The sequence below is a fragment of the Rhipicephalus sanguineus genome, chromosome 2, assembly GCF_013339695.2.
Source record: "Rhipicephalus sanguineus isolate Rsan-2018 chromosome 2, BIME_Rsan_1.4, whole genome shotgun sequence".
NCBI classification, from domain to species: domain Eukaryota; kingdom Metazoa; phylum Arthropoda; class Arachnida; order Ixodida; family Ixodidae; genus Rhipicephalus; species Rhipicephalus sanguineus.
In genome coordinates this window covers 145,633,558-145,653,589 of record NC_051177.1, presented here as the reverse complement: position 1 = coordinate 145,653,589, position 20,032 = coordinate 145,633,558, and the positions used below count along the sequence as shown (strand labels likewise).

The 20,032-nt window shown below is 47.7% G+C and overlaps 1 protein-coding gene across 2 annotated transcripts in view; it reads right to left on the bottom strand.

Moving 5' to 3' along the window:
• The window catches only part of LOC119381947 (sodium- and chloride-dependent neutral and basic amino acid transporter B(0+)-like), a 169,839-nt gene that overhangs the window by 16,965 nt on the left and 132,842 nt on the right, over positions 1-20,032 (bottom strand). Inside the window, exon 13 of one of the 2 annotated variants that reach the window (XM_049412670.1) lies at positions 16,205-16,351. The exons of the other annotated variant lie outside the window; for it this stretch is intronic. The gene's annotated coding sequence lies outside the window, so the exon portion shown is untranslated. Of the gene's footprint in view, positions 1-16,204; positions 16,352-20,032 lie in introns of those variants that run through there. 2 annotated transcript variants of the gene reach the window in all.

Below are 20,032 nucleotides of genomic sequence, written 5' to 3'. Positions count from 1 at the left end.
GCATTGTTCAAGCAAAAAAATCACTGACAATTACAATACTCTTTCTACTGATAATTATGATACACGTACATGTTGCTGTTTTGTGTATTCGATGTTTATTCTTTTGAGTACCTATGTTTGTCTTAAATTTGTATAAAGCTTCAGCACTGCCTCCCTGCTGAACATAAGATGTGTATACTCGTCAAGCTGGCCTGGAGCAGTTTTTTCTACAACTCCTCCATCTGTGTTGCAAGATGGGAAAGTTAAATTTCATTGAATTGAACTGAAAACATATAACCAGCATCAAAACACAACGTAGTTGTGATAACACGGCCAGATCAAAATGCACTTGCTATCTGAAGTTGCACTTGATATGGCAGCATTACTTGTAGGCCTGATGATCTTGCTTATGATACTATATTTACTATTGGTTACATTTGTCCCCCTCTTTCTTTCCCTAGATGCCTGTCACCAAACACTCAAGGACCCCAAGGTCACTTTGAATGGAGAGCATTTATCATAAATCTCTGCCGTCTACGTTTCTTTTTTCCACTATGTGAAGTTACTTTTTGTTAATGGCTGTGTTTTGTAATTATCTTGTATGTTTGCTACCAATCCTTCCAGAGGTTTACTTTGCACGCAGTACAATTTCATCGTTTTCTGTTATGCTGTTGTATTTGTTTTCTCTAAGTTCTAGTATATTTACTTGGAGACTCCTTATGCTACTTTGTTGTCTAGGTGCCAAAGAATGTGGAGTTGATTTCACCTGGATTTTTGCGTAATACAACCGTTGCTTATTATCCATACAACTTTCTAAAAGCAAGAAATACAGCTGAAAAATGGTCTGTGATTCTGCTCGGTATATTAAAATTCATGAGAACCTTGTGCAGCCAGCTATTGCACGTGCAATCAGCACAGTAGTGGTGTGCATGAACCACTAGCGCAGTATAAAAAGGGACAACCTGAACACAGCCCGGGGTACCGGTTCCTTGGCTAACCCCAAAGGCTGGATGCTGCCACTGGCACTAGCTGATTGCTTCTGCCCCATTCCGCATCCCTAGATTGACCTTCCCATATACACCGCACTCGTAAATAACTTGCTGTTTGTTGTTCTTTGAAGCCTTTGTATGCCTTGCTTTGACTACAGATGGGATGCACCAAGTCTAATACTTACAGTTGGCGGTCGGCTCGGTGTGAGTGGCAGCATCCAGCCTTAGAGGAGCGAAGGAACCCCTTTCCCGGGCAATGCACAGGCTGCCCCTTTCATACCGCGCTAGTGGGCCATGTGCACCACGATTGCGCTACATGAGGCGCTATCTCGATAGCTGGTTGCGCGTGGTTCCCATCAATTCTGCCTTCCTATTCCTTTTTTGTTCACTTCGATATATTTTCTGGCCTTTAAAATAGGCATCCCCTCGCTCTTTCAACATTAGTGCTGAATAAATAATAGCAAGGTCTGCTTGATTGTTCTACTTTTTGTTGTTCAGGGTAACATAGAATATGGGATATGTATTTTTATTGCATGCTTGCAAGTATAAAGAGATGTGAAAATATTAGCTTATTTTAGCAGGAAAGAAAAGGGCAAGACATTATGTTGTATATACTTTCCTAAGCACACTAGGGCTGTGCTTGATTAACTTGGTCCTTTAGGAATGTTGTATGTGTATACTGAGCAAATCTGAAAGGCTGACCAGCTCTCCTTTTCTTTCAGTATTGCTCTCAAGACTTTTTCAGTGAACTGTGCCAATGAGCATTAGTGTCATTTCATTTCCTTGAGATTTCACAGTTATGGCTGCATTTTGAGTAGGGCAAAAAGCAGAAACACTTGTGCACTTGGATACATACACATGCTAAGAAAACCTTAGGTTGTTTTTATTAGTGAGATTCTCCCACCGCCGTGACTCATAATCTTAGTGTAGTGCTTGTGTAGAAAACAAAATATAAATTAATGTTTTGTTAAAATCAAAACCAAAGCTTGAGTAAAGTGCCTTGACTTCTTTGTGCAGCACTGGCATCTCCCAGACATCCAGTAACTGCAGATGGTGAGAAACCATGCCGGGGACGCCTCCACAAATGCAACTTCTGTGACTATGAGACAGTTCATTCATACCTTCTGAATAGACACATCAGGGTTCATACAGGGGAGCGTCCGTATAACTGCCACCTATGCCCCCAGAGCTTCGCACAAAAGAGCAATCTGACGGATCACCTGCGCACTCACACGGGTGAACGGCCGTACAATTGCCACCTGTGTCCCATGAGCTTCTCAAAAAGGTCCACATTGACGGAACACCTGCGCATCCATACGGGTGAGAGACCATATACATGCCACATGTGCACCCAGAGCTTCTCAGCCTGTAGCAACCTGACGAATCACCTGCGCATCCACACGGGTGAGCGGCCGTATCAATGCCCCTCGTGCCCTCAATCGTTTGTGCAGCACAGCAACCTGAAGAGACATCAGCGTCGTTGGCATGCATGCGAGTGACAACATGAGACAACACAAGTTCTGCTGTTCAAGGTTTTTATAAATGTACACTTGACTGGTTGTTTCAGAGCAATGTGGCAACGCGAAGTTATTCAAGGTAACATTATCTGGGTCTAGTCGGCAGAGTTCAGCTTCATTATTGTCAGCAGAGCATTGTCACGCATGCAGTAAAATGTGTGTCTCATTGTATGATTTCCTTTATAGTGCTTCTTTGCAGTGTGATTCATTCACCAGTCGTATATTCACTACGTTGTACAGTTTGTGAAAATTTGTGTATTTTTACTGATAAGCTACTACATCTCTGCTTTGTCAGCTCAATATCCTTAGCGAAAACCAGTCATTTACCCGCATGAGGAGCACCATTGTACCGTCATGTATGCCATCAGCTGTGTACATGTGCATTATGCACTAAATAGGGTCCGACTACGGAATTTACATAGATGTGTTCTTCGTGATTCTGGCCATACTAAACAATCAGGGAGAATACGTTTTATTTGAAAAAAAGTTACTGCACGGATGCTGCAGGCAAACTGTACGCATTCTTGTGCTAGTTCATATGCAATGTGCAAATAATTATCACACTTGACACACGGTATGCAGTGGGGTATAGAAGAAAAATATGCAAGAAGGTGCGCTGTTCTCACACTCCTGAGCAGCGAGGGACAGAAAGAAGAGAGAGAGGAGAGTCAAATGGAGTGTTCTACAGAAATCGAGTGAAAATATGAGCACGGTCATGCAGGGGAGGGAGGAGCCAAGTGCATACACTTCATATTAGGAGGGGATTACAAGCGAACCATGCCTCGTCTTGGGACCGTTTCTTCACTCAACAGCAGTGGTGTAGCCAGGGGGGAGGAGCACACCGGGCCCGTGCCCCCCCCCCCCCCCCATTTTTTTTGCCGTGGCACACAGAGCACAAAGTGACACTTGATCACATCTGCCTGCCCGGCCCCCTCTTCAGATAAAGGTGGTGCCCCCCCCCCCCCTGAAAAAAAATTTCGGCTCACGCCCCTGCTCAACAGTAACATCCATAAAAGGCGGTGCTCTGCCCTACTGTGCTTGTAGTAGGCGGAAACTGCAAAATCTGAATGAGCCAAAGTTGCTGGTTGCTTCATCTGTGCTCTCTAAGCCTACTTTTCTGGATCTCTGCGCGCCTAATGTTGCAGTTTGCGTTATGTCAGAGTAGGTGGAAGCAATGCTGTGAATTTACTCACTTCAGTTTGCGTTGTTCATCATGCCGGCACTGTGAAAGCCAGTGTCGGTAGTCATGCAGTGATGTTCGTGTCTGATTGTGCATGCGTCATACCATACCCATTTGATTAGTATGGAATTGTTTGCTACAGTTTAAAAGGCCAATAAAAGCCTTATTTTGTATACAGCTCTTGAAGGGAGCCCTGCAATACTTTTCCGAGTAATCAAAGATTGACCTCACTATCAGAGTTTATTGCCTCACAAATGGATTGCTGGAGAGATTTTTTGATTCCATCAAGTACGAACGGAGTTTCAGGAATTTATCATGTGCTTCAGGCGCCTTGTCTCTCCATTCACCCTGACGTGTGCGCTGAAAGCTACGCAGTGTCGATGAAAAAGGGGGAAGAAGCTACGTCAGCAGGTGTCATGACCATGAGCATCTTCTTTTTTTGTTTTACCATGCTGGCTCACTATCAGTGTGCTCACGTGCACTCTAGTGTCACTACTACAGCACACTACAGAGCACAACGCCGCCATGTGGTGGTGCTCCGTGGTGGCTGTGGTACCTAGCAGCACATCATCATCAACATCGTCATCATCAGCCTGTCTACGCCCACTGCAGGGCAAACGCCTCTCTCATGTTCCGCCAATCAACTCGGTCCTGTGCTTTCTGCTGCCACGTTATAGGCGATGCGCAAAGCGCCGACCACGCCATCTGCCGCCATGGCTCGGAAGTGCTCGCGGGGTCCGGCGAACAGTGTTTCAGCGAGCGTCTACGCGAGTGCACGGATGGATGTGTTTTTAAAAGTGATTTAACGACTCTCTCGGGCTTCAGCGATGTCGAAAAATGACTGCTGCGTTGTCGGCTGCTCAAACACATACAAAAACTCGCCAGGAACGCACTTCTACATGTTTCCGGTGCTATTTCATGAGCGAGAGCGACGGCGACGGTGGATTGCGGCTGTCCGACGCAAAAAAAGCAATCGCGCTTTGTTTAGGCAGTGATAGAACGATTACCGTGTTTTTATTTCTCCATTTATGTCGCTACGTCTTCAGCTAACGCTACTACGTTTACATTTGGTCGCCTCGCCTGCATTGTAGACGCTACAATGCACATGAGGTTGTTTTCACTGATAAGACGCGATGCCTAGGCTCTCTTGAAAAACGAATGGCGCGAAGCGCTATGCCAGAGAATGTGGGGCAGGTGGCGGCTACTTTACAAAAGCGCCGTGGAATCACACGTGTGCTGCACGAAATGGGCTGCATTCTGCCTAATGATGGCACTGGAATGCGATCACCGGTGCAGAATGTTCGCTGTGCGCTCGCCTCAACTGTATGCATATTGGCTGTAAAACATGGCACCTGTTCGCACTGAAGGCTTTTGACAGGACATTCAACCGATTCAACCTCCCTTTGAATGCCTCGTAACATGACTTCATGCTAATAAAAAACACCCTTGATGTATCCCACTAATACTCATTCGCTTTACACAAGCTGTGTTATGATTGGGGCCATAGGCATGCTCACGGGGCGTGGGGGCTTTCCTATTTGCCTAAGAGGGGGGGGGGGGCGCAAAATCTGCCCCTTCTGCCCCATCTGTCTGTCTGGCGCGGCTAAGCCGCCACTCCTCCTGAAGGCGCACGCCAGAAGAAGCCTCATCTATCAGAGAAACCGACATTTTGTGCCAGAACTGTTTCAACCGCTTCAAACAGATCGCCGTAGAGTCTCTGGATGCATCTCATTCTGACGAAAATTTTGTTCCCGAACAAATTGCTGTCGAAGAGCTACACGTATTCGTGAAGACAACAAAATATATTTTTTTTTCAGCGAAATTACAGGGGGTCGACGGACATGCACCGACGTTCTTCTCTGAAGACACCCAGCAAATACGTAGCCAAGCTGCTATGACAAGCTAGGTGACCACCAGCTCCGCAGTGACTCAGTCCCGCGCCACTAGCGCAAGCTGCCGAGATATTTTTTCGCAAGTTTATCGTGCTAGTTTCAAAGTTTTACCAACGCTGGCCATTCGCGTGGCCGCACCCGTGAAATCCATGCGCCGGCGCGACAGCGCTCCCTCAAAATCTGCTATATAAACACATGGCACGTAAACGAAGCTACTGTGTCGAGAAAAAACGTTGGTTCATGCGTCAACGCATGCAGGCATTAGTGATCGGGACGTTGTAAAGAAAGCGGTGTACTTACGATGAGCTCCACTTCGTAAGGAAGCTTGTTGACGCTTCTCTGTGGCATTGCGTATAGTGACATTGTCGTCCCACACAGCTGTTACATCGGACACATGTCCACTATTATAAAGCGCGGCTCCTTTGCGCACACTATCGCCGCAAAAGTAATTATCAGGGACGCGCACAAGCGGCAAATCGCACGCGCGCACTTCCGTCATGCTTGCAGTGAAAGGAGGCGTCCGCTACGCGACCCTTGTGCGGTTCCAACGGCCGCCGCTACGCGGCTTTCAGTGGCGCCCCTATAGGCGCTGCGCATCGCGAATAGCTACAAACTTCTTAATCTCATCTACCCACCTAATTTTCTGTCTCCCCCTCACGCGTTTGCCATCTCTTGGAATCCAGTCAGTTACCCTTAATGACCACCGGTTATCCTGCCGACGTGCTACGTGGCCGGCCCATATCCATTCTTCTTGATTTCAACTATGATATCCTTAACCCCCGTTTGTTCCCTGACCCACTCTGCTTTCTTCCTGTCTCTTAAGGTTACACCTATCATTTTCCTTTCCATCGCTCGCTGCGTCGTCCTCAATTTAAGTTGAACCCTCTTTGTAAGTCTCCAGGTTTTTGCTCCGTAGGTAAGTACCGGTAAGATGCAGCTGTTATATACCTTCCTCTTGAGAGATAGTGGTAGACTACCATTCATGATTTGATAATGCTTGCCGAATGAGCCCCATCCCATCCTTATTCTTCTAGTTATTTCACTCTCATGGTTCGGCTCCGCGGTTACTACCTGTCCTAAGTAGATGTACTCCTTTACAACTTCCAATGTCTCGCCACCTATCGCAAAGCGCTGTTCTCTGCCAAGATTGTTCCACATTACTTTAGTTTTATGCATATTAATTTTCAGACCTACTCTTCTACTTCCCGTATCCAGTTCAGTAATCATGAGCTGTAATTCGTCTCCCGCGTTACTCATCAATGCAATGTCATCAGCGAATCGAAGGTTACTGAGATACTCTCCATTAACTCTTATCCCTAATTCTTCCCAATCTAGGGCCCTGAAAACCTCCTGTAAACACGCGGTGAATAGCATTGGAGAGATTGTGTCTCCCTGCCGTACGCCCTTCTTTATTGGGATTCGGTCGCTTTTTTATGGAGGACTATATAGTGGCTGTGGATGCGCTGTAGATTTCTTCCATTACGTTTGTATAGGCTTCTTCGATGCCCTGATTCCGCAGTGCCTGCATGACTGCTGATGTCTCCACCGAATCAAATGCCTTCTCGTAATCTATGAAGGCTATGTATAGGGGTTGGTTCTATTCCGCGCATTTCTCTATCACCTTATTGATAGTATGAGCACGACCGCTGCATAAAAAAACAGGTTTTTTTTTTTATGTAGCGGCTGTGGTATGAGTATGGTCTATATTTGAGAAGCCTGTACGAAATTCTGCCTGGTCCTTTGGTTGATTGAACTTTAATGTCGTATTAATTCTGTTAGCAATTACTTTTGTAAATAGCTTGTAGACAATGGACAGTAAGCTGATGGGCCTGTGATTTTTCAGGTCCTTGACGTCCCCTTTCTTATGGATCAAGATGATGTTGGCATTCTTCCAAGATTCTGGTATCCTCCCCGTCGAGAGACACTTCGCATACAGGATGGCCAGTTTTTCTAACCTAATCTCTCCACCGTCTTTCAGCAGGTTAGATGTTACCTGATCCTCACCAGCGGCTTTGCCTCTTTGCATTCCCTTTAGGGATTTCTTTACTTCTCCTGTCGCTACTGGTGGGATGTCAGATTCCTCTGGGCTATTACTGCTTCTTACGTTATCATCCTGACTGTCTCGGCTGCTGTACAGATCTCTGTAGAACTCTTCCGCTACCTCAACTATTCTATCCATATTGGTTGTGACCGGGAAAACCGCTTAGGAGCGAAACGTTCAACAGCGAAGGATCATCATTGGTAGAGGCCGGATTTTTAGGCATTAAAAAAGCTCTTTTTAGGCGGCAAAAATAGGCAGGCAAAATAACGTTTTAGGCCTCCAATATCGTAAATATAGGCACAACAAATTTTCACATGAGTGCAAATAATTTCAAACAAAGACGTGCACGACCTCTATCTACGATAGGAAAACAAAAGTGTTATTAACAAAGGCGCCAACAGTTGAACATAGCCGTGAAAATGGGCTGTGTCCCGCACGCTTTGCAGAACACGGTCTCTCCCGTTTTCTGCCAAACAAAAATGTTATTGTTTAACAAAGGCGCCAACAGTTTTACATTGCAGTGCAATTGGGCTGTGTGCCGCACGGTTTGCAGAACACGGTCTCTCCCGTGTTCTGCACGGTGAGTCAAGTGTCCACTGTCGAATCAACACACTCCTGGGTGTCTTTTCGGCATGATTGAGAAGGGTAGAGCAGGAGCAGACAGCTAGATCGCTAAAATACCAGAAGGGAGGGATTCCTCCTATTGGCTGGGTCGAATCGCATAGAGCCAATTGAACTACTCGCGTAGACAGGCGGGGTGGGGTGTCCCACCTCCTCCGAATCTTTTCAGTTTTGCATGTGTATATATTGTACACATACAAACGCACGCATAAACATACACAAAGTAAAGTATGGTTGAGCCCCCCCCCCCCCCTCCCATCGAAAACAATTTATGGATACGCCACTGCAGTAAAGGCCTTAAAGGGCCCCTTACCAGGCGACATAACGAATTTTAGTTAGACATTGGAAGTTGTTGCGAGCCCAATAAGGAGCGTTATGCCACAAGAATTTTTCTAATCGGTCCGTTAGCAGCCGAGAAAAACAATAATTTGTAGCAGCGCGAAACCATGATGCGAGGAGGCGAGATGCAAACCCTTGCCGCTCGCCCCGTGTAGCTTCACAAGCCTAATCCCTTCCCTGCACTCTTCGGCACGCGAGCGGGAGGATCACATAACATGCACATAACGCATACGCATGAACACGTCATGCGCACACAATGTCACGAGCGCATGACGTGCCCGAACCAGCCCGAGCCCCCAAGACGCGAGCAGTGTTGTGGCGGCGTTCTTTGCGCTTCGTCTCTGCAAGTTATGCCGAATGCGCCCTCGCCGATCACTTGGCTTTCAACCTATTACTGAGCACGAAAGCTTCGTCATTTGCACGGACGCGAGACTAGCGGTGTGCTGCATGAACATCTAGTTAGACGCGGGAGGATAAATGAGCCTAATAAGCGCTGTAACGCGGTAGAAAATTAGTTTCGTTGTAAAGGGTGGCGTCTGCACGATGCGCAAAGCACGAGAACACGAACGCGTGCGAAACAGAGGTAGATTACCCCCGTATTCAGAAACGCTCCTCAACTTGAACTTGACTTGCCACCGCCTTGGGCGGCGCGTTCGAAACGCGTTTGTGCTGCCTTGGCCAGGTGGCGTTGCCTTGGCACAGCCTAAAGGCAGCGCGTTCGAAACGCATTGAAGGCGGTGGCAAGTCAAGTTCAAGTGAAGGAGAGTTTCTGAATACGGGGGTTAGTCTCGAATCTCGCTGCGATTCGCAGTAAAAATTAAAAAAAGACAACGCACACATTCCGTTAGTGTGTTTCATTATTACTCTCAAGTTTTATTCATCTATTCAAGCAACAAATTACACAAACTACACGCCGTATGAAATATTTATCGCGGTGTCACGTGCTACTGTTGGCGACGTCAGAGCACAGTCGTCTACGTAGAGGACCGACGTCACAGCCCTACCATCTACGTAGGGCCATTCCCTCATGTACGTCATCCCCTTATTCTCTGGGCGCGCGGCCGCGAGAAGGGCAAGCAGCGTTCAGTTTGAAATTTGACCCATTTCTGCGGCGCGTAGCGTTGCAAATTTTGGCAGACGTGATCGTGAACGCCCAGTGCATGCACTGCGCTCGTCAGCTCAAAATTGTCAAACCTGGTGAGGGGCACTTTAGAAAGTCAATTACGAACAAAACAAACGCTGCGTGCACATCATATTTTTCTTCCTTTGTTCCTTTGTTTGCTCTTCCCTCTCCTTTCCGCTGACGGCTCTCCGTGGTTTCGCATTCGCCAGCCGCTCGCGCTATGTCAGCGCAGCGGTGAATTCTCGCCGGCGTGTCCCACTTCACTGCTGCTAGAGGTTGTTTTCGGGAGTTGGTTGAACTAGAGGACTAGGTTGAGCCCCATAGTTCCGAACAGTCAATGTTGCGCGGTAACATGAATAACGGTCTCAAGCGCACCCGGGAGCGAAACTTGAGGCTAAAGAGTGTTCATATAAGCGCCATTTTTGAATATAGGCATTTATAAGCATTTAGGCATGAACGGCAAATACAGACATTTATGGGCACTATAAAAACATTTTAAAAGCCCTTCTTAACCTCTAAATCATGCTTATATATCAAAATGGCGCGATAGGAGCGCGAGGAACAAAAGAGGCATTTGGCTAAAATCCAGCCTCTAGAGTCATCACTTCTTGTATTTGTTTTGTAATAACTGAAGGAAGGGACTGCGGCTTCCCTCAGCTTCAGAAGTACAATTTTTGCACACGCGTACATGAATAACAAAAGAGCCAGGTGTTGTGTCAGTGTAAATTGTTCTTGCAGGTACGGTATTCAGCCCTGACAGATGTCTTTTGTGCGAAGGAACTTGCTGTGATAAGTTGCGAATCTGTTTCATCATGTGTGGTGCTCTCTTAAACATTGTTTCATTTTTATGAATGGGTTTTATTTAGAAGCTATAGACAAAGTAGCACCTTGGATACGGTAGTCACTCCTGTATTTCAACATTCCATTACAAAATACCTCGGAAGCTCTAGTCGCAATAGGTGAGCTTACCTCAGTTTTCATAACTGTGGTATTTTTTTTTGATTAATAGTAATCGTAGTGTTCCTTTGTTAAAGTTGCGAATAATCGTTTCAATATTACAATACGTCCCAAAACCGCGCGATATGGTTATGAGGGACGCCGTAGTAGTGGATCCAGAAATTTCGGCCATCTGGTGTCCTTTACTAACGTGCACGGACATCGCACAGAACACGGGCCTCTACTATTTCGCCTCCACCGAAATGCGACCGCCGCCGCCGGGATCAAATCCGCGACCTTCGCATCAGCAGACGAGCGCCGTCTACTGATCCATTGTAGCAGACAATATTTTCTTCTAATGAAATTTTGTGGAATTGCTAGGCTCTGTTGAAAATGGTTGTCTTACTATTCGAAAACTATTCGAATAGTACTCGAGTCATATCCGTATTTAATTCGGTTTCATCGCAGTTCGATTCGTATTCGATTTTGTTTCATCGCTATTCGATTCGTATTCGATTCGGTTCAAAAATTCAGTATTCGCACACCCCTAGTGATAACGCCTCTCAACACGCGCATCCATAGTATTAACACTGCCCGCATTAGCCTGTTCTCTTTTCTTCAATATCGAATGCCATCGCCGTTGATGTAGAACCCCCTGTAGTACATAGACATGCGATTCCCCCCCGCGCCGCTCCGCGACTCGCGTAAAGCGCCGGCCGACCATACACTGCATGCTTCAGGCACCGCGCAGCGTAAGCAATGTGTTCACACGCAAACGAAGCGCCGGATGTATGCAGAGGCCTGTTTTATTTTTGCAAAACAAAAAAGGAGGCATGCCAGCCGCACAGCGAAACGGCCGTCGACCGATACAGCTGTCGTAAAGCTAAGCCGTGTAGCCCAGAGCCGGCACGAAGCGACGCCTCTTACGCGTATCAAAGCGCTCGTTACGCTTTCTGATTACGAAATATCGGTGACAAATCACCGTGTATGAAAACAGCACCACGTGATCGCCAACGCGCCATGAGAAACAAATAAAGCGCCGAGGTACCCGTTAATGTCGTTTGAACTGCTATAAACGCTCACGAGCATGAATTACCAGCGCTCCGCGCGTTCTCTCACCACGGGTCTGCACATCGTGCAAGTTTCATGGCGCACACTAGACGACGAGTCTTTAGTGTTGCTACCATATGCACGTGGGTCTCGCTACCCGCAGACACCCGATGTGCGAATGCGCCGTGCGATGGCTTCGTTAAATGCGAAATGCAATGCAAATTTCCTTGTCTAAAAAGTAATTTAGTTGCCATTGAGCGCAGGACGGGAGCGTGTTACATTCGTTCTGGCCGCTCGCGGAACCCTAAGTTGTCCTTCACGGAACACCTGGGTTCCGCGGAAGCAAGCTTGAGAACCCATGCACTCAGGGCTTAAAGTCTCCCTTCATTGGAGGGGTAGCCCTCAGAGGGCGGCGACCTATACACCTACATACACACATGCATACAACCCCTCAAGAAATGGAAGGAGGGGCCCCCCCCCCCCCCCCCGGTGCCCTGCATGCAATATACCTTATTTATTTCTAGGTTATTTCTAGGTTGTTTAATAAGGTCGTTGCCAGGCCTTAGCTATAGGTGATGCTATAGCGCATCGCCCCGAACTTTGGCCAACGTTATAACGCCCGCAAAAAAAAAGTAATCTTATAGACAACACCGTCACAAGATTAAACAAACTTCTCCCTGTGCTTCTTATTACATCTTCTTCTCGATCTCTCGATCGACTTGCTGGCACAGGCTACCAAGCTTATTGGGCAGAAAACAACAGCCCCTAACGCCTGCCCGGCCGACCACTCTTTTGAGACTGTGCGCTACCTTGTGCACATAAGGGACAACCGTTACAGTTTGCTGCGAGAGTGCCTCGGACTGAACAGCTGCTGAGCGCTTGTTTTTAAAGCCTGCTACGAGGCTTTCGGCGATGTTAGCCAAAAGCGTTACTGGAAAACCTACAAGCTTCAGACGTGCTACTTGCGAACGAAAACTTGCTTCAACTTGTTGGTCACAGGGCCGCCTTCATGCAAGCTCTCGCAATGCCGCGCCTAACAACCTTCGAATGCGCAGAGAAAAACGGGAGACGGCTCTTTTGATACATCGGCTACATCATAAATAGCTATTTACTAACGACAGCTCTAAGTCTAAGAAGCGTAGTTTGTTGTCTGGAGGATGCTCAGTGGTCAATTGAAAAGAACTGAATACCGAGAGGAACACGTCAAAAATTGTAGCAGCAGCAGGCTGCGCGTCAGGAGGGCTAGTGCTGTAAAAGATTGAAAAGTTATCCACGTATGCGTATTGCATCACCTTTTCCGTGATAGTCTGTCTGAGCTTGCTCTCAAGATTACAGTCATAACTGGTTAGTAAAACGTCACTGTGAAAAGGGGCGATGCATGAGCATATATGCACACACCTTTCTGCTGTATAAAAAGCAGCTTTGTTCTCAGTGCCGATATTTTTCAATTTTGCATGTGTATACGCGCACACATACAAACACATGCATGAACATACAATACACCAAGGGTGGACGAACCCCTCCCCCCCCCCCCCCCCCCCCCCCCCACCACCACTCCCCGGCCCCCTAAAAAAAAAGATCCTGGCTACGCACCTGGCACAGACGTCAACGTTCGTTGGCGTATTGCAGCGGGCACGAGCACCGCTACATACCACAGCTTGCCGAGTCATAACATATGCAATGTTTATTACGTTGTTAAGCGAATAACCAACACTGCAACCACAATCGTCTTTAAACAAGCCCCACAAGCGCCACCACAAATGATGGTGGGCAACCACTGGTATTTATTTACTATTTACTACGGTATGTGCCACGTGGTTGCTTCTAGAGGTCGTTCATGCGCGTTTTTCAGCGTTCGCCTGCTGCATTAAAATCGCCAACTATAACGAACGGTATGCCTTTCTGTTGTTGAACCCATACAAAGTGTCCGTTTTAAGGTTTTCCAATGTCTACTACTGCTGTTGCCCGGTGATGTTCACCGTGTATCATGCATGGTACATACCCGCATACCACAGGCCTTGGTAACCGGATGCACGCCACACATGGCTCGGGGAAAGATTTTCATGACGTGCGCGATAGGCATGTCATGTTACATATATGTCATGGCCTAGTCAATCCTGTTCGTAGTACACAGATCCTCCGATTCTATTATTGGTATATACGAAGTTTAGAAGAGGACCAGGGGGGCACACGTAGGCGGCTTGATTGATAGGAACTACCAAACTACCTTTGGTTCGAACAGAAATGCATCGAATTTAATAACATTTATTCATCTTTTAACACGAAAGTGTCTTATGCCGGAGCCCACGAAGACTTCAGTGACGTATTTCCGTCACGGAAATGACGTATAAAAATGTACACGATCAGACGGCAAAGAAAAAAATCGCAGCATATCCACGGAGTGAATGGTGATGAGTGGGCGAAGCTGCGGAGCTTCATCGGTAAACCGTGAATCTTCCGTGAATTCTGCCCAACCGACGTGAGATCGGGCGCGTTTATACTAAAGGTTCGATGAGTTATGACGACTTGCAGCTCACTTTAATTTTACATGTACGCTGTGAATTTTCATTATTTAGAAAACCATTGCTTTAGAAAAATCTGGCGTCTTTCGTTAAGCAGGTGGCGTCTTTTCGTTTTGCTTTAGAAACATCTGGCGTTCTTTCGTTTTGCTTTTACAAAACATCTGGCGTCTTTCGTTGGTTTATTTCATCAATCAACGGCGTTTTGAACAAAATTTTTATTGTTTAATCACGCACAGGAGAAATCTCACCAGGCACTACTTTGGAGGTAAACAATGGCTGCTAATGGGAATGAGAGACAGAAGAAGTCGGCTTTTAGCTAACACTTACACTTCTACTAACGTTTCCTACTGGAACATGCTAATGGCTGCTAATGGGGAATGAGAGACAGAAGAATTCGGCTTTTAGTTAACGCGCACGCTGCGAATTTTTTATTGTTCAACAACGCACAGGAAAAATCTCCCACCGGCACCGCCTTGGAGGTCAAAGCGTAAGACTTGTTACGGACTACGACTACTACTACTGCTACTACTACGACGACGACGACTACGAGGGACGAACGGGTGCCGCCTTAAGGAGCCTCGCCCCTAAAAAGCTCCGTCAAAGGGCATCGAACCCACGACCGCTCGGTCCGCAACAACATATGCCGGGCGCGCTATCCACTGCGCCACGGTCCCAGACTCTAGTGGCTATACAAACGCGCCTTCTATATCTACCACTCTCCCGGTCGGCGGGGTGGTGTTGCCCTCTGGGTGCGGTAAAGTAATTCGTCCTTACTGTGGCCTCCGCGATTAGCACCTGCAACGCGTTACACGTCCGTCCCATTCGGTGCGTTTCCAATAGAAGTTCAATTTTCTCAATGCCTTAACACACCGCAAGGTGGCGACCTCAGCCCAAGCGTCGTAAAAGCGTCGGCCTCGCTCATAGCATCACGCTAATCCAAACCAAAAATAGCTCTGCGATGCGCGCCTGCCTCACCTGGCTGTAACATCGCGTTCCTCGCTCACGCGCTCGCCCCGAGAAAAATCGCGCCCGGACCACCAGGGCGGCACGACGCGCTTTGCGTTTCCCTCTAGTCCGGCCATGGTGTTTAATCACATTTTAAGATGCCGCGGGATGGCGACCAAGTTCTGCGTCCCATATGTGACGCTCTTCTGGCTATCACACCTCGTTCTCTGATTACGCTTTCACCGTTAACTACTACAGCTACCACAAGGGTTTGTTTAATCATTTAACATGGACGTTAGTCGTCGGGATGGAGATGTACCGCCAAGCATCAAGAATCCATCCACGTTAAACGGTGCTATATCTGCCAGACATCAATAGACATTGTGCAAACTCTCTTATATAAATGTACAGCAAACATTCCGTTATTTCTATGAGGGCACGTTTTACTTTCGTGTTATTGCGATTTCTATGACGGAGGGATCAACCATGTTTTTTTGGCATTTCATTCTCCCAGGAATAATCGGTTACTTCCAATCACCGCGCGCCTCATATAAGTCTCGCTCCTTGGTGGCTTTTGTAACCCATTACAGAGTCTGTAGCGCAAACACTTAAGCGCTGAAAGAAAGATGACGCAGTGACTCGAAGGAAGGAACGCAGAGAGCAATGCACACGGGCGCTTTGATTCTGTAAAATGTACGTAAATCAACTCGCCCACATCGCCGTTCCTTTATAAACCGCTGCATGTCAGGCTGATTAACAGCGCGCAGAAACCGGTCAAAAATGAAGAAACCACCCACACACAATGTGCCGTGTCTGTGTGCTCTCATTCAGTTGTCCCGTTTCTGCGCGCTGTCTCACGCAAATTCCAGAAAAAGTATACGCTTAATGAAGCTGTATATATTTGCTACTTGCACAACGGGAGCGCAGCGCCATTATTTTTGAACAAGTTGCAGTCATAGATAGCTGCCAAATATAGTGTGGTTTAGCGACCCGGGACCAGGTTCAATGGCTCGCTTTCAGCGAGAGGCTGGTTCGCTTCCGTTGATCGGACAGACAGACATGGAAGTGTGCGGGAGGCCTCTCCTTCCTCCTCTTGCGTCTGTGGTGATCGTCAACGGGATCACGTTGCGACCCGGCAGCACACTCTGGTAGCGAGCGAAGATCTCGGGGTCCGAGGGACCATAGCCGCGCTCGGGCTCCATCGCTGCGTATATGTCCTGGGAGCAAAGATGGATCGATGACGATATGTTAGTGTGGTAGATTCACTCTCACAAGAGAAAGCGAGAGAACGATGGATCGGCATCTATATGACGTGCCCGTAAATGTCAAGAGAAGACCCGTCATCCTGTATGGCGCACACACAATACATGCGCATTGGTCGTAAGCCACATTCACCTCGTATTTTTGTAACCCACAAGCGTGCGCACGAGAGAGGCAGGGACACCCCCCCCCTCCATTCACTTAAAGGGGGCGCCACTTCTGCCCTATACCTTTACTCAAGTCGAAACTTTCGCGTCATTTTTCAATGCGTAGTGTTATGGTTACGGTTGACCATAATGGTGACCAAGGATCCTGTGGTGCGATCTTGTACGCATTCCAAATAAACACGGAGGCGTGGCGTTACATCCAGCCGCACGCGAATGGCCCATGTGAACCGCGACAGACGTCACGGCCCTGCATTGACCAATCGCGTGCGGTCACGTGGGGCTGGATGTAATGCCACGCCTCCGTGCTTATTTTGGAATGCGTACAAGATCGCACCACTGATGTTGCATTCAAATAACTGTTCCATGGAAAGCCGGGCACCAATGGCAGGCCTTTGTGAGAAGCACATATCATCGCTTCATACAGAGTACCCTGCGCGCGCTTATGCTGCAATCAAAGTCAGGGGAACTGAAACACGGGGAGACAAACAGGCTCGCGTTTGACCTTGTCAGCGATGTCTTTGTCCTTTTCCCTTTGCCCCGTGTGTTTAGTCCCGCCGTTAAAACTTGCGGCATTAACAGTTCTCGTGAATGATTAGCGGTCTTCACTACGTATGCCATTTATGGTTGCGTGGTGCGGCTGTCGTGGCACTCCTGACACATCCTGTCCGCTGCATAGTTAGTGCATAGTGAGTACGGGAATTCTTTTTTTCGTTTTCCAGGGCATAGACGTGCGCACCAGGGAACAGCTCATTCACCCCTCATCCCCTTCTTGTGGGATAAGGGCAGACAATTTCTCAAACTTTTTTTTTGGGGGGGGGGGGAGGAGGGGGGAGGGGAGAGGGTGCTGATGTCAGGCAACAGTTCGAGTAGTATTGAAAAGAAATCACGTTATATCCACGAAGTGAATGATGGTTGAGGAGCTGGCTCGGAGAAGATCGGGAAAACCCGTGAATCTTCCGTACAAGTCCTCTACCATCACATGAAGACGTGACACGCGTTGTATATATACATATATACACAATTAATGTTTTATTGATTTACAATTTTGATGAACTATATACACAATTTACAATTATATATACACATTCATGAAGTATATATACAAGAAATATCTAAGAGCATCTGATTCTCCATTGCCGACACTTGCAGGCGCAACGCTCCTAATGTTCTTTCAATTTGAAAACTGCCCTCGAGACGCGCACGACAAAGTGGCCCTAAAAATAGCTGTCCGAAGCTCGCCTGCCTGTCGTCCGCGTTCCCCGCTCGCCCTGTGAGAACTAACGGCCAGGCTAGAGGGAAGACACGACGCGCGTAGCGTTCCTCTTCGCGTTCACGACGCTTTGAATGGATCGATGCAGGTTACGGCGCGGGACTTAGCCCCAGCTTAAGAACCTGGCGAGCCAGCTCCTAAAATTACGAAACTTTGAGCAGGATCACCAGCATTTGCATTGGGCACCGCGCTTTTATTTCAGGCTGCTCGTGCAATTGATGCAGGCCGTATTCTCGTCGCCCATACGCCACGGAAATGGTGACCAGCTTTGTTTTCTGCAGAACAGCACAATTGACACGGCAAGGGTGACACCTACATATGTTGGTGGATTTTCTTTAATAGGTACTTGGCCATAGTTCCTGCTAGAGAGTTTTAACTGCAGCACAATACGGAAGTTACTTTTAAACTTGAAATATTTCTAGTCATTCAGTTTGTGGGCGGCAAGGCAAGCGGGAGGGGCACCATTATACCCCGTGTCCTTGTTGGTCAGTACGATGTTCCACATAGTTATGACCAGAACCAATTACAGCCCAGCTGTCTATACGCTCAGCGAGAAATATTGCTTTACGATGCGTCAGACTCACGTGGCCGTTCTCCGCGAATGTGCGCATAACCTGCGTGATGATGGCCACTATACAGCAAAGGACGATGACCAGCTGGATGACGCCGGTCCAGGCTGGGTACACGTAGTCCAGCAGCCGATACTTCTGGGCGTTCACCGAGCCGAGGGAGACCGTCTGCGAGCGACGAGGCGTCATATTAGAAGAATTCGCGACCTTAAAAGTGTCGAGTGTCCTCCCCCCAGGCTCAATCCCCGGCCGTGGCGGTGACATTTCGGAGGCAGCGAAATACTAGAGGCCCGTGTACTACCCTTGGTACGTGCGTCCCCGGGTAGTGGAAATTGCGGGAGCCTTCTCTGCTGCGTGCCTCATAGTCATATGGTTTTGGCACGTAGCACCTTACGTATTATTATTATTATTATTATTATTATTATTATTATTATTATTATTATTATTATTATTATTATTATTATCATCATCATCATCCCATTGGCTCAACAAGTCAACGTGGTAGAATTCTCGCAGTATCCATAGTAACATTGCTTGATACCGTACATCTCGACAGATAATGGGTCTATTTGGATACAGAGTGGCACACATGGAATCACTCGTGTACTTTGCGTGTCAGTGAACTTTGCGTTGATTTATCTCTTCGATGCGTACGATGGATTTGAATGACCAACAAACTTGTCCAGGAGGAAATTTGTATATTAAGGAGCTCAGTTTTTTAAACTTCAGGCGCAGACTGTCCGGGCTTCGTAGCGCGGCTGCTATTTGTAGTTTGAAGTCAGGAAAGACGCTTATTTCGCTCATTTCTGCAACCCATAAGGGTGCACGGCACATCGTCCTGGGCAAGGGCAGTGAAAGACAGAAGAGACCGGCGGGAGACCGGCGGTGCCCGGCGGCCCTGGGAATCGAACCCAGTACCTCCGGAGACGGACGCTATAACCACTTGATCGCCGCTCGCGGCTGAATGGAATCAGCCTTTTTAATGTTCCTTTGCTACCCTGTGCCGCTGGAAACGCTTTGGTAGGGTGGCGGAGTTATGTTTGGAGTTCCCGGGATAGCCAGAAAGAAAGCCTCCTAGATCGAGCGGCGTGCGGTAACCATACCAAAATGTTTCCCGACATTTCCGCTAGGGGATGGTCGCACGCGCATTGGTGCCGTGAAAAAAAAATTACACCATCTCCCCCTCAAGGGAACCATGAGGGGATGCGAAGCCGCATTGGGGGCGCACACCAAGTTTCCGTTACGTTCACTCGGCGTTTCCGTTAGTGTGTGAGGTTTGTATCATTAGACAGTTATAGTTTAGCGGGCTTAACGGAATAGCAGGCTTACCGGAATAGCGGGACAGAAATGCGCATGCGCAGTACCGTAGCGTGACCCGTAGCGTTTACCGTACGCACGCTATTTTTCAGATTTAGCGTTAGCGTGTTTGCGTGGTTAACGTAGTGTACGTAAAACATGGCGGTGGTTTTCGACGCCCGCTTCGAACTGAATTTAGCGTTGATGTGGACGGATCCACTTCTTTCGTAGCAAACGACTGTGCGAAATGGCTTCGCTTGCCTTCAGTAGCTTCGACGACACGGTATTACGGATAACTTAGGCGTAGTTTTGAGATCGCTTCCCATTTCGAAAGTC